The sequence below is a fragment of the Trachemys scripta genome, chromosome 2, assembly GCF_013100865.1.
Source record: "Trachemys scripta elegans isolate TJP31775 chromosome 2, CAS_Tse_1.0, whole genome shotgun sequence".
In the NCBI taxonomy this organism is placed as follows: domain Eukaryota; kingdom Metazoa; phylum Chordata; order Testudines; family Emydidae; genus Trachemys; species Trachemys scripta.
The window spans coordinates 247386197-247399848 of NC_048299.1; the positions used below are offsets into that span (position 1 = coordinate 247386197).

The 13652-nt window shown below is 40.6% G+C and overlaps 1 long non-coding RNA gene across 1 annotated transcript in view; it reads right to left on the minus strand.

The window, feature by feature from the left end:
- Positions 1-261: 261 nt before the first annotated feature.
- The window catches only part of LOC117873728, a 33826-nt gene continuing 20435 nt past the window's right edge, over positions 262-13652 (minus strand). Inside the window, exon 3 of the long non-coding RNA XR_004644793.1 lies at positions 262-955. This is a non-coding gene — a long non-coding RNA (uncharacterized LOC117873728). The remainder of the gene's footprint in view (positions 956-13652) is intronic.

The window sequence follows — 13652 nt, forward strand, 5'->3', positions numbered from 1 at the left end:
CGATTTAAGATACGCAAATTCAGCTACGTGAATAGCGTAGCTGAATTCGATGTATCGCAGCCGACTTACCCCGCTGTAGGGACGGCGGCAAAATCGACCTCTGCGGCTTCCTGTCGACGGCGCTTACTCCCACCTCTGCTGGTGGAGTAAGAGCGTCGATTCGGGGATCGATTGTCGCGTCCCAACGGGACGCGATAAATCGATCCCCGAGAGGTCGATTTCTACCCGCCGATTCAGGCGGGTAGTGTAGACCTAGCCTAAGACTACACTTACAGAATCTTCCAGAGTCCATGATGGTTTCAGTTGAGCTTCCTCCAGCTGAGAGGACATTAATATGGCATCAAACTAATTAGTTCACCATCTTAAAAGAGGAAGTTTTCCAGCTGAAACTTGCAGGAGTGCTTTACACTTGTCAATTTCTCTCTTCTTGTTTTTCCACCTCTGATAGGGAGCAGTGATTTCCCTCTTGTGACTGGAAGGTGAGAGATAAAAGAGGATAAAGGAAGTGCTCTCTCTTGTGATTCAACTTCAGTGCATCCTTAGATATCAATGGACATGCATCTGCATTTTGTTTGATCAACAGCATTGCCTCATGCATTCTTGGGGGGAAAGAACCACAAATCAAGGCTGAGGTCTCTTCCCATAAGGATGAAAAGGGCAGGACTTTACAGACAGATAAAAAACACCAAACTGTTTCAATTTTTAAAAATAAATTGCACAACATTTGGAGAAATAGTTGAACCTGTTTAAGACAACAAGACCTATTTTCTCTACTTGCATGAGTAGACTCACTAATGTTAGGTGAGCAGGATTTGGCACAACAGTAGTAAAAACCATATGGACATGCATAATAATTAGACTCACATTAATGTAATATATTTGAAAATATTTTCTCTATATTTGAAATTCCTTCATTGCATGCATTTTTTTCCTGAAACCACTGATGACAGAACATCTGAAAAAGATCAAGAAACATTATATAACCTTTGTGGGTTTTCTAACACATTTTCACAAATAAAATATTAAAATGATGATAGGCCAGCACTTGGGCCTGATAGTAAGTAATATTTGCTTGAGTAAAATTAAGCATACATATAAGGGTTTACAGAACTGGCACCTATGTCACATATACAACATCATCCATAATTGTGGAAATTCTGTAGGTCTGCATTTTGCTGAGATAACTGTACAATTACTGTTTAGGATATTAGAGCCAGCTGAATTGCATGGCAAGTCAGAGGCTGACCTTGCAAGGTGATGAGGCCAACATTTTCAAACCCGAGTGCCTAAAAACAGGCACCTAAGCCCGTATTTATGCATGTAAGTGGCCTTACTTTCGAAAGTGCTGAGTGCCTGCAGCTCCCAATGGAAGCTACTTATTCTCAGTACCTTTGAATACCAAACCACAGGCCACTTATTTTTAGGTGCCTAAAAATAGGCTTTGATGCCTAACTTTAGTCACCGTTTGAAAATTTTGGCCAGAGTGCCTCTTCAAGGGAATGAGCACCCTCCTCTCCCATGCACTAAGCCAGTGTTTCTCAAACTGGGGTCGCCGCGTGTGTAGGGAAAGCCCCTGGCAGGCCGGGCCAGTTTGTTTACCTGCTCCGTCCACAGATCCGGTTGATTGCGGCTCCCACTGGCTGCGGTTTGCTGCTCCGGGCCAATGGGAGCTGCTGGAAGCGGCGCGGGCCGAGGGATGTACTGGCCGCCACTTCCAGCAGCTCCCATTGGCCTGCAGTGGCGAACCGGCCGCCGAGGCTTTCCCTACACAAGTAGTGACCCCAGTTTGAGAAACACTGCACTAAGCACTTTCCAGGATCAGGCGCTTAGTTCTATAGTGTATAGTTCATATTTTCTTTTCATAGATTAATTGTGTTAGTGGTCCTCGGAGATGAGTGTCAAAGGAAATTCCTATTACTTAATTCTCTGAGTCCAGAGAGCCATCCAAACAGATCTTGATTAGTTACTTTAGTTCCAGTTTATCCAAGATTGCATGAAGCAACATTGTTGATCAAATAAGAAAAATAAGAGGACAATGAAACATTAAATATAAATGTCGTAAACTAAAGATACTATGTTAAGATATAAACAAATAAAATAGAACTAGATAGCTAGTTTTGCTTAAAGAAAAGAAAACGTTGTAAGGGTGTTCCATACTAAAAAAGAAAATCAATTTAAATGAAATACTGCAAGTTCAACTGTTACCACTATGTCTCACCACCAGCAGTCACTGATGTCAAAGGCTCCTGTTCAATTTGTATTTTGTATTAGGATGGTTAGTAGATGGACATGGGCTGTGGAGTTTTCAGTATGCTCCTTTTCATCAGACCCAGCCAAAACGGTCAATGACCTCAACTTCTGAGTGAGTTTGGGGGTACAGATAAGAGCCAAGGGGCTGAGTCTTAACCAGACAAGGCTGAGGTGAAAATGCTTGTTTGGGAGCTGATCTTCTTCTTTTTCCACCTATTGCAAGCAGCAAGATAGTGTGCCTTCATAGAGCTCCAGAATGTACTGAGAAATACACCCAACTAACACACCAGCATACACACCACATCCACAAGGAAATATGATCTGTGGGGATACATCCACTCTCCCAACCAGCTGAAGTGTATCTGTTAGCAGCAAGCACTAGCTGAGGTACAGTGTATTCTTGCTCAAGGAACAGTAAACAGTGCCAATAAGAGTGTTGCAAAAGTTCCCCCCTACACAGACTGCCCTGCAATTGCAAGATGGCCTGTGCTGATGCAAGACACATAGCCAGGATCATTCAGTTACTATCAGCCATGCACGACTGCCTAAGTTAAGTGTAAACACACCCTAGGCCACCTAGGTGTTTTGGAAAATTTCACCCTCCATCTTGTTTAGTAGATAACCCCTGCTGTTTCCCTATATCTCCCTCATGTTGCCTTGGGCCAAGTTGCCAGCATCTTTCCTTTTATGTATCCACTTTCTCTCTGCATGCTTTTTTCTTCCTCACTATGTATTTTTTCTTTATATTTTTAAATTATTTCTCACTCCTCTTCATTACCCCACTCCCCAGAAGGTTATATGCTACTCATGGGGGTGACCCATTGCTGGGTCTATAGGACTGGGTACATTTTCTTGTAGCTGAACTGTGCCAGAGGGGAAGAGAAGATTGGATGAGCTGCTGTCTGAATCTGTTCCTCTGTACAGAAGCTGATACCATGTCTAGATTCATCTGTAGTACCACTGGAACAGATAGGGAAGGTGAGTTACTGTCAAGGAGCCATCCATCACTGGAATGGGAAGTACCAGGTGGGGTGAATTTGGGGTCATGCATTTTCCCCCCTGCACTCTTCCTCTCCTTTGCCCTGGATCTCCCACCCCATACTACTGATTAGACACATTACTTTGGGCCCAGTCTAGCTCCACCGAGTCAGCAGGAGTTTTATCATTTGCTCAAGTGGGAGCAGCAGCAGGACTCTGTGTGAAGACTTCAAAGTGTAACAGATTTTTCTGTGGAAAGCATTCAGTATCCTTAGGAAAACCCTATACTCGTAAAATGTCATGTAATCATTCCTTGTTTGCATCAGTTTCTGAGATATCATCATGTGTGCACAGTATCTTTTATTCATCAGCTTCAGTGACTTCTATTGAATTTTCATTACTTTTTTTTTTTTTAAATACCACATTGGGTTAGACATGGCCAAGGGTAAATTAAACATGATTAGTTCTACTATTTACTTGTATAACATGTGTCAAAGTTAGACTCAGAACTCATAGTTTGTCAGACAACTCTGTTTTATTAGCACAGCGCTCTGCTAATACATTCAGATAATGTGAGCCTCTGTGCAAGATTCAAACACTCTTATTTATACAGATAAAAGGCTGCGAACTAAACAAAGGGACAGAGAGCAAAATTGTAAATTATGCATGGAGCATAATATGCATATCCTGCTTCCTTGTTAACTCTTATCGATCTAAGACTAATGCTTCACCAATTGCCCTTAAGTGGCAAGTTAAGCAGTTAATGTCTGCTTTCCTGCCCCCCTGGCTTGCAGCATTTCTCATTTCTACTTAAAGGTACATACAGCATTCTTTAATTCATTCTACTTCTTTAATATAATTCATTTCACTTTCACAATCCCTCCTTTTGGTCAAGCTTACGCAAAGACCAACAATTACTGGGTTCCACATATTAATAGTTCTTTATCTCTTCGTTCATCAGTGATATTTAACATCATCATATTAGCACTCTGTTTTGGGGCAGTCACCTGAGTGGCATACCTTACACAATTCTGGATACAACAGGAGATTAACTGAAAACATACAAAAATCATTAGGATTCCACACAGGATAGTCAGGGCTCCCTGAAACAACCAGTTTCCTGTGCCAGAGAAATTGAATAGGTTACTGAGCCACTTCCATAAAGAACTTGGCTCTTCATGAGGAAGATATGCAATTTGTTCTAAGTGACTAGCGTGATCTATTACCTCATTGGTGTCGTCAGATATGAACACACAACATTCTTTTCCAATGAGAGCACAGGTCCCTCCTTTGGCCGCCAGCACTATGTCCAATGCCTGACGGTTTTGGAGGGCCATCTGTCGGATCGCCTCTGTTTCTTTGGCCAGGGTCTTAAACTTTCTCCGGTTTCATTTGCCATTATTTCAACTACTGCTTGTAACCTTAGGAGCCTTTTTGCATGGTGTATTACTCCCCCAAGTGGAATAAGGGAACCGCCAATGGCCTCTTCCCAGGTCAAGGGGCTTATATTATTTACATGGCATCTGATAAGTCCCTTCTTCGCCTGAAATTACGAAGGCGTTCTCGTGGGAAGGACCCTAGCACTCGGAATTGTGGGAAGAGTCGGGCGGGATAACAGATACCTGACCAGTTAGCTGGTAACACAGTATAAGCTTTGGTCCCACAAACCCAATGATGGCCTATTAAGGCTGGGAAGGGTCGGTTGCACTCATTTGTCACATAGGTAGGTGCCTACAAAGGAGGAGTAATATCCTCCGAAGGGCACAGGGTAATTCTCCTTACGAGGAGTGGTGTTATTTGCATGGCATTGAAAGATTGTATTGTTTTCACTAAGATTACTGTAGGGGGAACATGAGCTTGATTTTTCTGTTTGATCCCAGGTTGAGAAAAAATTAATATCCCCATACCCAGCCCGCCACTCTTTAGTTTTGTTTGAATAATCCCACACACCATTGGCCACAATATGCTGAAGGCAATGACTTTTTCCCAGATCCAGCCCTGTCCCATTACACACCCAACACCAATGACCTTTTCCCTCTACCACACTTATCCATTTAGATACATTTATTCCCACTGCTTCCCAAGTGTCATTATTGTTCCATGTTTTGTTAAACGGATGAAGTCCTCCAGTGAGGTCTGGGGAATTGGGTGGGATTGCCAGGACAGGAACACCAGCTTGAGAGTGGGCTGGGATGTGGCTGCAGACCCAGTAATTAGAAATATTAAGAGTCTGAGCTATCCACACTTGCTGCTGGATAAAAGAATTGTCATTGTGGACTCCCCAGACCTTAAGACACCAGCAGCCGAGGAACAGGCGCCACCAGAGGCTCATGTTGGAGACAAGGCCCTTCCGGGTCTGACAACCTCAACGGAGGGAACCGCAGTCACGGTTTTACATCCACCAGGCAGCAGGCGCTAGGCTCACTACTGCTTCTTTTTGGGCCTTGCTTTAGGTCCTCGTCTGCTTCTGGCAACCCTTACGAGAGCGTAGATGGTTCCTCTACATCTTCTTCTGGAGTCAAAATTGACTCTGCGTGGTCCTGAGGTGATTGGTTTGTGGGGGCTGCCTTCTTACACTGCGATGCCAGACAGTTTAACAGCCATCTGGATAGTAAGCAGTACCTGATGATTCTTTGATGTCCTTTAAGTCTCTTTACTTCTTCTTCCTTGACTCTGGCTATAACAATGGCCTTCACACCTTATCTTTTCCTGATGCATACATTCCTTATTCACACAGATTGAGAATACAAACAGTAGTATTTTATATGGAGCAAAAAAGCATTTCAAATTAAACCTTGCTACGTTTTACAGTCAATAACCAAGACAATTTACATTGAGACCCAGGCCTTCAATGTTCCTCTAATCTACTTAACATAGACACAATAGAGAATCCTGTTTCTTACTTACTAAACCTTAAAACAAAGAAATGTATATTTAACTAGAGGCCTACTTTGTAATACATATAGGAAACCATAGTAGACATTATAACTTATTCGAAAACAAAAGGGTGACCATAATCAGTCATAAGTATTGTTCTGGTCTGTCATTCCTTTCTGCTATTCAAAAAGGATGGCTGACAGGGATGAAATCAAATCATACATTAATTCTTATGGGAACATTATAAAATCCTGCTCCTACATATCCCCCTTTTGACACTAAGATTATTAATCTCCAGTGTCACTTCTTATTTAGTCCACGTAATAGAAAATACTGGGAGGTGATTTGGGCCTGTGGCTCTAGCTTTGCATACATTTGTTTTATCCAACAGCACATTTTAAACGTTACAATTAAACACATAAAATTTAAAATAAAAACCAATTAGGGTTAGTAACATTAGTACGCCAGTAGTTGTGGGAGACCATTCAGAAAATACATTATACCGATGGTAAGCTGTTATGTCTTTCTGCAGTGGCAATTCTTAACATGTTGCCATTTGCATGTATAATATGAATGGTTCGGTTTCCCACATTGCCCTTTTGTTTGTTTAGGAACTATGTTACCTTTTTACCTTTTGTAAACCCAGTACTTACATTACATTTACATTTGTCTATTGGAAGGTTGCTAACACTTCCATTCTTTAAAACACTTTTCCCCCCAAGAATAAACACATACACATAGCCCATTATACAGTACTTTGGTCTCATTATTCATTTTATCCCACATACAGGATCCTAGTGAGATGTCTTTACTACAGGGCTTTGGAGCAACAGGCATGGATAAGCCTACCCACCCTTATTTCTTTCTTATTAGGTTGTCCTGTAGCCGATATTAGCTTTTTCTGAAAAACAAAAATATTTTTTTTCTACCCGTTTTGGGGTTGCATTCATTATTGCTTAAAATATTCCTTTCTTTTACAAATACCCTTGCTGATTGCAGGCAAAATAAGAGGAATTACCTCCATATTTTCCTGAGTTTTTGTTCTATAGGCAGGCCAGGTTTTAATGGCTTCTATCTTTTAAGAGTTATGGGGAAATTATCCCACTGTTCAGTCATTAAATCCATGAGGTGGTGTACCTCAGTTTTCCCTTTACAGCAGACCAAGGTTACAATGTCTTTCCTGCTGTATTAAGCTTTAAGTTTGTTCACAGGTAACAGCTGAAAAGCATCATTACCATAAAGGATTTTTTTTCTTTCAAAAATCATACACACTATACATTGTTACAGGGGGTACTTATTAACATTAAATTTATTTTAATTAAAGGTATCTTGTTATACCGTGTCTTTTATTTAGATAATTTGTTTGCTGACCAGGTATGTTCTTTATCTGCAACTTCTTTGTACTGGCAGTTCTCTCACTTCCTTTATCAGTTAGATAATTTGCATCCACACAGGCTTGGCTTTTGGATTCAAAACCATTAGCAGAGCTCAGAGACTCTGTCTTAAAAGGAACACAATTAACTTTTACCAGAGTTTTGATTACTTTTAACTCTTGCTTCCAAAACACACACAGATCTGAAAAAGAAAACAGTCTATTGTGGCTCCTTTGGAGCCCTAATAGGATTTTAATTAAGTAGCATGTTTCGTTTGCATTTCTTTTACCCCCTCTATAATATACACTGCACACGTCTGCACATTCCTTCCATACTTTAACTTTTAAAACATTAGCCATATTAATTTTTACATAAGGTGTAACTGTTTCTTTTGTTCTTACAGAGTTTTATGTACCCTTATCAAAGTGACAGTCTGATTACACAGAGCCATTTTAAGGCACAGTGTTTCTAACATTGCTTCTTTTTGTTTTGTGCACCTCACCCCTGCTGTTGCTTCAGAGGGCCACTGTCTTTATTCTTTTCCTAAAGCTTTCATTTGCTATTTTGTTACAAAAACAAACAGAATCTCTCCCTATTTTTCTGATTTTGACTGTCCTGTTGCAGTCATGACTTGGTCTTTATTTGAAAACATTTAAATTTTGTAAAGAATCAAGTTACCCCTTAAGGGTTAAATACCAAATCTCAAAGTCAACGAACTCTGATTACCTGTGTCTGGCAAAAAGATCTGTCAATTTTGCAACTTTGAATTAAAGAGTCAAATGGATTTTTAGTGGCATTATAAACAAAACAAAACCAATTTATCTTAAACTTACAAAACAGGAGTTTTACAAACCTCACATATTCCCACAGACAGACAGATACATACACATTTTCTCTCCCTTAACATCCCTCTTACACTGCTTTGTTTTTACATAGCTGTACATAGATTACATTACCTTTATACATTTGGGGCAGTTAAGTTCCAATAGAACCCCCCCCATGTTCTTTTAGCAAATTTGACTCAATTGTCCATAGTCAAATGATTTTAATTAGATAGTCTCTTTACCTGGCTTATTTACAGACATTCCTCTCGAAAAGGGCCCATTTTTCCTTTAGAATGGCTGCTTCTCTGGGCCCAATCCCGCTTTTTCCAATGAACCATTTTTGTGAGTGATATTGTGGTCATTTCACAATTTTGAAAGAAATGTTTAAGGAAAGAGCCCAGGAAGGGTGGGGGCTAGTTGAGGAGCCCACCCTCCTTGCTGAATTGGTAATGGAACACTAAAGAATCAGTTTCTGAGGCAGACAACGAAGGGGAACAGAACAAGGGGCATTTTATCCTTTTTACAATGAGAGGGGAGTATGAAGGGAGTTGGGATCGATCCAGGGTTGTTGGTTTTTTTTTTGTCAGAGAACAGGATGAAGGGGAGCGCTCAGTCTGGTGGTGGGAAAAGAGGCTTTTAATAAGCTTTTAATTTATTATTTTAATATTTGAGAGAGGTGAGTTTTGATTTTGTCCACCTACAATTTGCCTCTTCCCACCACTGCATGAAACAATTAACCTCTCCTTTAGCCAATTTAGTTTTAGGCTGGCCGAGTTTGTTTTTTAAGATGTCCACTCGGTCCTTGTTCCAAGGTTTTAACAGTGGCCCCTGAGTTTTGGGATCTTTCTTAGTTAGCCTAGACCATTTTTCCAGAAATTTACAGGAGTCCGGACCCTTCTTAAAACTGAGCCGGCGTTCCTTTAAGGAACTGTCCCGACTTAGACGTCTGGTTACCAATACAGGAGGACTTTACACACACCAATCACACAAGAAGGAAATTCGGGTTCGTCAGCGCGATGCCCGATGCAACACACAAAAGGAGCCCACAGGCTACTGACTCAATCGCCCTTGCTTTCACACCAAGGGTTTTACCTAAGGTGCGGTGCGGCTGCGATTGTGCAGATTTCACTCACTCAGACCGCGGGGACAGGAACCCCTTGGTCGGCCGATCCCCGGACGGAGATGGCACCCAGACTCAAACACTCCACAGGAGGATGGATAGACACAGAGACAGGACAGTCCTCAGTCCGGACAAAACACAGAAATAATTACCTGACCAGATTCCTGATGTCAGATCCTGGGATCCCTACCAGAACAGAGTGGGAACCAACAGGTTCAATGGCGTAGACCTCACTGTGGTCGTGCACCCTTCCGTTCAGGAGGAGGACCGCTCGGGCCAAATGCCCAGGTGCCGGCTACCACGGTCCTCCTACAAAAACGGTCAGGAATCACACAGCCCCAGTGAAGACGGTTGCCATCTCCGTGGAACCTCCAAATTGTCAAAGTTAGACTCAGAACTCATAGTTTGTCAGACAACTCTGTTTTATTAGCACAGCGCTCTGCTAATACATTCAGATAATGTGAGCCTCTGTGCAAGATTCAAACACTCTTATTTATACAGATAAAAGGCTGCGAACTAAACAAAGGGACAGAGAGCAAAATTGTAAATTATGCATGGAGCATAATATGCATATCCTGCTTCCTTGTTAACTCTTATCGATCTAAGACTAATGCTTCACCAATTGCCCTTAAGTGGCAAGTTAAGCAGTTAATGTCTGCTTTCCTGCCCCCCTGGCTTGCAGCATTTCTCATTTCTACTTAAAGGTACATACAGCATTCTTTAATTCATTCTACTTCTTTAATATAATTCATTTCACTTTCACACATGCTAATTTATTTCCCACAACAGGGCCATTCATTGTACAAAGCTAACAGTTATTTTTAGTCTTTAGTCTAATGTGTTATAAGTCAAGATAAATTTATAATTGTTTCAAACTGGATTACAAAGTTTGTATTTTGTAGTAGATTTTGTTCAATAAAACCTAAAACATCTCTGTGAAATTGATCAGCTGTCCAAGTGATCTCATGCACAAGCAAGTTTAAAAATGTTAGACCTTTACATTTCTTTGTGACAAATGTATTCAAAACATTTATTAAGCTGGTTCTTAGTGGTGATCTTGATTTACATTCAATTCATTTATGAACTTATACTTTTAAACACAATGTATTTGAATTGAAACACTGAGGTCATGGCATTTTTTGCAGAGCACTGAGCATCATAGTGATGATCTTTCCCATGGCATATATGGGAGTTCTCTACTGTATGAATCAATTCCATCCAGCAAAAGCTGAGTACAAACTGAACAAAGCCATGAAAGTATCTCATGAAAAACTAACTTAGGTTACACTACAGCAGCCATGATGAAATGTGTAGAAGTCAAGCACAGCAAGGAGTACAGAGAAATCACTGAAAGGTTTAATGGGGGCACCCTGTTTTTTAAAATATCATTCTTTAATGTCCAGTTAATTATAGATTAATGTGGCACTACTTGGAGAGTGCAGGCCCTGGAGACCCAAAAGACCTAGCCTTCTGCGTGAGATGCTTTCCCTAGATGTGCAGCCTGGTGCTATTGCAATGGATGAGGAGTTTATCCAACTACTCAGGGCACTAGAACTGCATTATCAAATCCCACATGTACATTTTTTGCTCTGACAGCAGTTCCTGACATACAAAGGTGTCATACAGAGAGTTAATGTTTTAAAATTTTATTATTTTTTATAGCACCAGATATGTACATTGCTCTTACCAGACATAATATGGAAGACATTTTTGTGCTGAGGAAAAAATAGTCTAAATTAGACAAGAACATCAGGAAGGAAATAGGAGAAAGGGATGTATCATAAATTTGTGTAATTTTTATTAACTGGTTAGGTTGACTAGGTATTGTGTGTGTATATATAGATAGATATAGAAAAAATATATATATACAGATAATGACAATGATTTGATGATAATTTTGGGCTATGAGTGTGTGTGGAGATGGCTAATGTTGGGAGGTGAGCTGAAGGAACTGAGGGCCTGATTCTCATTCAAATTAAATTATTTTACACCACTCTGGAATTGTAAAGGGGTCTGAAAGTGGGTGTAAATTGCATTCAATATTCCAAGGAAAACACAGATCTTCTAAAATGGAGATGGCATTTATACCCACTTTAAGGACCCTTTATACTGTGAGAGTAGTGGAAAAGGTCTTAATGAAAGCAAAAAATCAGGTCCTGAGTTCTTTAGGAGAGATTTGAAGGTGTTGTGGCCTGTATCAGGGATGATGTTCCAGGTATAAGGGAAAAGGTGGAGAGATACCACTGGGATGAGGAGACAAAGAGTTCTAACTCATCCAGCAGTGATGTGATGATTAAGAGTGCATCAGAAGAGCTGTTTTTGATTCTCCCCCAAGTTAAATGTCACCTTGCCACCACTCTCACAATGGAATATTTCTGGCACTGACATAGAATATTGGAAAATGTCATCTTGGGAAGATCAACAATGATCAAGTTGCTCTCTATTGATCTCAGAGGATCAGCTTCTGCTATTCCAAGCACTCCAAATACAATACAACCTACTTGATCCAACTGCATGCTACAGCGTAGGCATCTTTTGAAGGACATATTTGGTTCTGGGATCACCAGAAACAGCAGAATTGTTGTTGATGTGGAGAGAGCTCCATAGGTTCACCCTACCAGCTTTAGCATGTTAAAAACTCCTGGCCCAGCAGACCCTCCCTAAGTTAGATTGCCTGGGCCAGGTCCTGAACAAGGATTTGTGTATATCCTTGAGCCCTAGCCAATGGGGAAGTGCCTTGCAAAACATTAAAAAATCTACTACTGATCTATAATTAAAGCCGATCCACCAGAAAATTATACTTTGTTCACACTGGTCTCCTCATAGGTCTTGCCAAAACAGAGCGCTGGTGGAGCCACACTGGTTCACATGTTTGGAACTGTCCCAGGATACAATCTTTTTGGCTAGAAGTAGAGGAGATTAAAATGATAATTGCTATCTCCTTAAAATTACCCCACAGAACTGTGTTTTGTGATATTTCCCATCAACTTGGAAACGCTTCAATTTGCAGAAAAACTAGTTCTCTAGAGCAGTGCTTGTAGCCAAATGAGTCATATTGTTTAGAGAAGAAGACTGCCTCCAGGGATAGAAACTTGGCACAGGAACTTGGCTGACCTGGCAGCTATAGAGTGGGTAACATTTTGGAGAAGAGGGCCCTCAGACAAATTTGAAGAGATTTTAGTTGGACTTTTTAAAAACTTTTGATTAATTCCTAGTGGATGGAAACTGGGATATTGCTTTCCTTTCCCCTTCCTGCCCTCCTTTCCTTCCCCCCCATTCCCATTTCTTTACATTTTGGTTTTTTTTTCCTGTTCTCCCCTTATTTTTGTTATATAATTTTTTAAAAATGATCACACATTTTTCCATCTTTATACTAGCAGCGCATGCTTTGAAACTGCACTTATACTCAGAAGTCTCAGAAAAAGGACTGATATGTTATGGCTAAGGTGGTGAAGAAGTGCACTATTGAAATGAATACTTGATATGAAACTCTCCATAAGAGTTAAACATGTGGGACTTAGCTATAGAACTCCATAATATATGAATAGATGTGAATAATGATCCATTTAAGACACTTGGATGGAGTAATTGACTGTGACAGTCAGGATCCACACATCCCGACAGGGGGTCTGAACTCCAAAGAGTAAGCAATTGGACCAAGTGGTTGTATACAATGTTGTGTATAAAAATATAGAGTAAGGTCTTTTATGAAAGCTTGTGATCTTCTGAACTTGATGATCATTATGAGATATGTATACAGACTGTGGTTATGACTATGCATTTATCTATATAGAGTATTATGCTCATGACCTGTACTTCAATTTCAAATACTGTACCTCACAGCAGGGAGGAGCTCCTCCCAATCCAGATGTTTACCAAAAACCAGATGCAAGTAACTATCTATCATACAACCCAGGAAAGGACAAATGATGGACCATTGCAGTTAATGGGAAGACACAGACATCCTGACTATCAAGTCGAGCGAGAATCTCCCCCACCATGAATGAATGAGAGAGAGAAACAAACTCTGCAAACCCTGTTAAAAGGGAAGGGGTTTGAAGTGAAAGACATCCAGAACCGAGGGACTGTCTCAAAGGCAAGGGGCTGTCTGTGAACACTGGATCCCACCTAGGGCTAAGGGGCACTGTGGAAAACTGTTCAGAGGCAATAAGTAACTTGTATTAAAAAAGGAGATTTATCTACCGGTAATATAGAAGCATAAAGCCTGGA